Source organism: Elephantulus edwardii, unplaced genomic scaffold (assembly GCF_000299155.1).
Source record: "Elephantulus edwardii isolate Elephantulus edwardi_28Jun2011 unplaced genomic scaffold, EleEdw1.0 scaffold00031, whole genome shotgun sequence".
Lineage (NCBI taxonomy): Eukaryota > Metazoa > Chordata > Mammalia > Macroscelidea > Macroscelididae > Elephantulus > Elephantulus edwardii.
The window spans coordinates 10,748,233-10,754,040 of NW_006399781.1; positions in this window are offsets into that span (position 1 = coordinate 10,748,233).

Sequence of the window (5,808 nt, forward strand, 5' to 3'; positions counted from 1 at the left end):
GGGATTAAAATCCACATCTGCTCCATGGAAGAAGGATGGACAATCTTCTGTGCAATGAACTGCCTCTGAAAATCTGCTGGTGTGTCAGCAATGGTTTGATTCTGACTCTATGGCGAACAACAACATTCTGTATTGAATTGTTCTCCTAACCCAAAGGTTCAGTCCTCGAGTGGTTCCAACCCACCAAAGGCTCCACTGTCCCTTGCGATTTACAGACTCAGAAACCCAATTGAGTTGGAAAGGACATATTGGCAGTAAGTTTGAGCTATTAGTCAAGGGCAGTCCAGAGTCATGGTTTCTCACTTCCTTTGGTTTTTTCCCCTCCTTTCTTTTAAATGAACCAATGCTCCTGTCGTCTAAGAGCTTCTGATTTAATCCAGTATCAACATCAGAATTTGTTTACCAAAGGGGAAAAAAATCCTTCCGTTTTCCATTTGATTGGGCCAGTCCCCTCAGAGCAGGGCATTCTATGTGCACACTGGGGCTCTGGGGCTTTCCGAGTGCTTGCTCAGCTGAAACTATTTGTGCCTGGCATAGACCTTCTCATTTGACTTTGGCAGAACTTTAGGGAGTGAGAACGCTGGGTGTGTGTTAGAACTGGGATTAGAATGTAGAACTCAACAGATCTTCTCTTCTTTGCTCACACGTTGTTAACACTTCTCTTTTTTGCTAACTTTATGATGTTAAAGTAAAGCTTTCTGGGGGAATGCATCAATATATTTGTCAGTAGCTGAGATGGGCCAAGTAAGTTGTAGTCAGCATTTGGATCTCCTTGCTTTTAATATTGACTAGCCAAGGAGAGAAGAAGGATATTCTAGGAGCAACTGAACTGGGGGGGTATGGGGGGGATGGTGTATGAAGAAGAATTTGGAAGATTGCTGAGCAGGTTTGGGTCGTCTCAGTTTTACCCTCACAACGTCTCTCAAGCCATACTTCTTCTCTAGCAAAGCATCCTCAGCTCACAGCCTACAAAGTCCATGGCATGCTTCATGCTGGCTCTCATCTTACTGGCTGGTGTTTGAGGCTTTGCAGAGGGCAAAGGATACAGACAAGGGGTTGTTTGGGGTCTGCTCGTGAGGGGCTTGAACACTGTACTAAAAGATGAGGGGTTTCTTTCATAAGCATTGAGGAGTCTGCAAAGTTATTAAACTCATTGATATTGAGTTGGAACCAACTCATTACTGACTCTCCAGCATGTTTTCAAAGGCTATAAGTCACACAGGAGGAGACTGTCCATTCTTCTCTCACAAAGTCCCTGGTGGATCCAAACTTGGAGAGAGCTGTTGACCTTGGGTTAGCAGCACAATTCCTTACTGACTGTCCCACCAGAGTTCTCTAGAACACTATTGAAAAGAGGAATTTTAAAAAAGGGCAGATAAATAGTGGCAGCCATATTCATTCAGGATGAGCAGAAGTGGCAAGGAGACTTTTGGAGAGTATCATCCTTCTGCCATGTCTCAATGCACAGTCAAATAATAGAGAGGAGGTAATGGAACAATAGACTGGAAGGCAGTCACTCCTTAGAATAACCAATAAGACAAGGTCCAAAGAACAAGAGTTGCTCAAGTATAAATACCCGAAGGGAGGAAAGGGTTAAATAGAAGGATTAATAATAATAATAATAATAGTAATAATAATAGAAAGGAAAAGAGTGTAATTACATTGTAGATATTTTAATTGAAATTATAGAACAAAATGTGTACAAACAGTTTAATAAGTAAAACCAGTTTGCTTTGAATTTAGGAGCTCTAATCTACGGCATAGGTAGACTACTAAATATAAATAAAAATGCACAAACAGTAGAGGATAAACTAGACTACTGGACCGTCAAAGAATTAGATCCTTATGCAAATCATAAAACTTTTAAAAAAATTTGGCAATGATATATCTAGACAAATTGATCTGACAAAGGACTCACCTTTAAAATATGTAGAAAATTTCAACACCTCAGCAAGAAAAGCCCAACAAACTAATTATAAAATGAATAGAGGACATGAAAAGACACACATTCACCAAAGTAGACATTCCAATGGCCAAAAAAACCCCCTTTAATTAAATGCTCAAGGTACCTAGCTATTGGGATGTTGTTACCAGGTGCCATCATAGCGACCCTGTGAACAACAGATCTGAACCCTGTCCTATCCTGTGCCATCCTCATCATCTCTGACACACTTGAGCCCGTTGATGCAACCTATGTCCATCTATCTTGTTAAAGGGCTATGTGTGTTTCAGCTAACAGATGCAGCCCTGGACGTGCTCACCAGTCTATAGCAGGAAATTTGGAGAATTAGTCCTGGCTAAAGGACTGGGAGAGGTGTATATTTATTTTCATTCCCCAAAAAGGGTGATCCAACAGAATGTGGAAATTATAAAACAATGTAATTAATGTTACATGCAAGCAAAATATTGCTGAAGGATTGCCCAAAGTTCAGGCTGGATTTAGAAGTGTATGGCACCAGGAATATCATTGCTGATGCATCCTGGCTGAAAACAAATACTAGATGAATGTCTATTTGTGTTTTTTTTTTTTTTACTATGAAAAGGTATGTGGATCATAACAAATGATAGCTAATATAAAGACGAATGGGAATCCCAGAACACTTAACTGTGTTCATGTGAAATCTATTTCTAGACCAAGAGGGTGCTGCATGAACAGAGCAGAGGAAATTTCCATAGTATAAAACAAATCAAGATGTGTGTCAAGGTTGTATCCTTTCTCCAAACCTATTCAATCTGTATTCTGAGCAAATTATTCAAGAAACTATATGTAAGAGAATGTGGCATCAAGATTGGAGGAAGACTCATCAATAACTTTCACAATGCATAAGACACAACCTTGATTTCTGAAATTGAGGAGGAAATGAAATGTTTACTGCAGAAAATCAGACTACAGTCTTCAATATGGATTGCATCTCAACATCAAGAAAACAAAAATTCTCACCACTAGATTTATAAGCAACATCATGATAGATAAAAGATTGAAACTGACAACACCTTCATCTTACTTGGATCCACAATCAATACACTTAATACCAGCAATCAGGAGATCAGGAGATGTATTGCACTGGGAAAGTCTGCAGTTAGGGATGTCTCCAAATTACTGAGGAGGAATGATATAAGTTTGAGGACTAAGGTGCACCTGATTCAAGCCATAATCTTTTCAGTTACTTGCTACATATCTGAGAAACGGACAATGAATAAGGATGGCAGAAGAATTGTCTTTGAGCTGTGATTTTGGAGAAGATTACTAAATATATCATAGATTGCCAACAGAAGGAACAGATATGTCTTAGAGCAGGTGTAGCCAAAGTGCTACTTGGCAGTAAAGATGATAAAACTTATATATTTTGGCCATATTGCTAAGAGAGGCTATTCCTTGGAGATGACACCATCCTTAGAAAAGTAGAGGGATTGCAAAAGAGAAGAAAACCCTTAATTATATGGTTTGACACAATGACTACAGCAATGGGCTCAAGTATATCAGAGATTGTGAACAGGGCACAGGATAGGACAGGGTTCAGATCAGCTGTTCATAGAGTTTCTATGAGTTGTATTCGACTCAAGAGCACCTAACAACAAAAACATTAGGAAAGTTGACAGATTACAATTCAGGTTGCAACGTGATACAGTTTTCCAGGCAAGACAATTTCTGAAGTGTGCTAGCAGACCCTTCAGCCTTCAACCTTGTGGCTTTAGGCTAGTGTTACAAAGTTCTCTTGTTGTTGTTGTGTACCATCAATTTGGAACCGACCCACAGCTGACCATCAGGCGGGTTTTCAGAGGTTAATATCATGGGAGGAGATTGTCCATCCTTCTCCCATAAAGCAGCCTGAGGACTCGAATTGCATACTTTCAAGATTGCAGTGCAGCTTTTGCCACTAGCTCACCAGGACTCCCTCCCTCCGCCAATTATGACATTTTCACCCCAGTCCTCCAACCAGCTTGGGCAAGGCTCCCAGCCCTGGTTCTGTGGGTTAGCATTCCCAAGGCCAGCTCTTTCTCACGTCGGGTCTCTGTACAGCTCCTGTAGGACCCTTCTGAGTGGTGCAGGAATCTCTGGCCTCGAAGGACGTGCACTGCCCTTCTCTGCTTCTCTTTTGCTCGTGAGATAGCCAATTTCTACTGCCGAATCTGCCCAATTTAATGGCAAGGCTAGAATCCCCTTGTGAATAGACTTAAATGCTCTGTTTTCATAATTCCACCCAACTACATGACAAAGTCAGTGTCAATGGCTCGGAAAGCCGTTTTGAACAATAAGTCCTTGGCACTATAATAATTGACAATTAATTTGGGAGGTCTTATTAAAAGAAAATTCTAAAAGTTATCTGTGAACCTACTCTAATTGTTACGATAAAAATTCTAGCTTTTTTCCTATTAAAAATATTTAGATAATTGATATAATACAGTATGCATATATCTTTTTTTTTTTAATTTTGTGTGCGTGTACCGTCAAATCAGATCTGACTGGTACAGGAGGATATTGCGCCTCCTTCTCCGGCAGAGCATCTGGTGGATTCGAACCGTGTTCCTCTGGGATTGCAGTGCAGCTTCTTGCCACTAGGCCACCAGAGCTCCCCAGTATGCATATATCTTTAATTTCATAGATAATCATTCTAATTTATTAACTGACTTTTCCATAGTGGTAATTTTTATAGCTATACAAGAGGTCATCAGATTAATTTATCATAATTTGTCCAATCTCCGAGGATGGAATTTTCAGGGTGTATCCAATTCCTGGTGTGATAAGCAAACATCTTTTCAAATGAAGTGCTTTCTCCCACATTTTGAATTATTTCTTAGAGTGGATTTCTAGAAGGAGAATTACAGGTCACAGGATGCAAAATTTTTTATAGCTCTTGATACATTTTGCCACATTTCTTCCCGTTTACACTGCCACCAGTAGTGTATGAGCGAGCCAATTTTCCTGTACTGTTGGCGCCTTGGGGTATTTTAATTAAAACACAGTTTTGGGGTCTAAATTAATTAGGAAATAACTTGACCTTCTTTTAATTTACAATTTATGACTTTACTTAATGTTATTTATTAAATTTTTCTCCTGTTGACTCAGTTTTCTTAATAAGCCCTTTTATGATTGCAGAACACTTTTATGGGCAAATTTGGATGAGTGAAGACAAGGAAAGGGCAATTCAGTCCAGAGTCCACTAAGAAAGATGACATTCTCCTCTGATAAAGATCTGCAGCCTCGGAAGCTTGATGGTGTTTAGCAGGAATTGGAACTGACTCCGTGATAGTGAGACTGAGCGTCAGGGGCAGGAGGTAGGTTGGTTCAGTGGAGGAATTCACAACTTCTCTGCAGGGGACTTAGCTCAGTTTCCTGGCCAGTGTACCTCATGCTCAGCCCCACTACCTGTCAGGACATACTTCCACTTTGATACAATGGTGAACAGGATTCTAGATTAAGATGGAGCAAGAGGAAAGAATTTGCATTGTTTTCCTGAGAAAGCAGCCAGTGAAAATTCTCTAGACAGTGCTTGGATCCACAGGGTAGTGTGAATCTGAAAGCATTTTGTTCCATTGTTCAGCTAATAACAACCATAAGGTAAATCACAACACAGGGCCAGGAAGGCTCCAATTCAGCCTGTTGAAAACAGAACACATTGTTTTCATTCCCCTTGCTTTTCCTGGGTTGCTTGTCATCGTGAAAAGCACCACTATCCATGTAGACACTCAAGCTAAAACCTGGATGTCATTGTTGACACCTGTCTGCTGATCACCATCTGAACACAGTCAAGTATTAAATACCTTAAATTACTCTTTTAAAATTAAATTTTATTAATTTTAATGAAC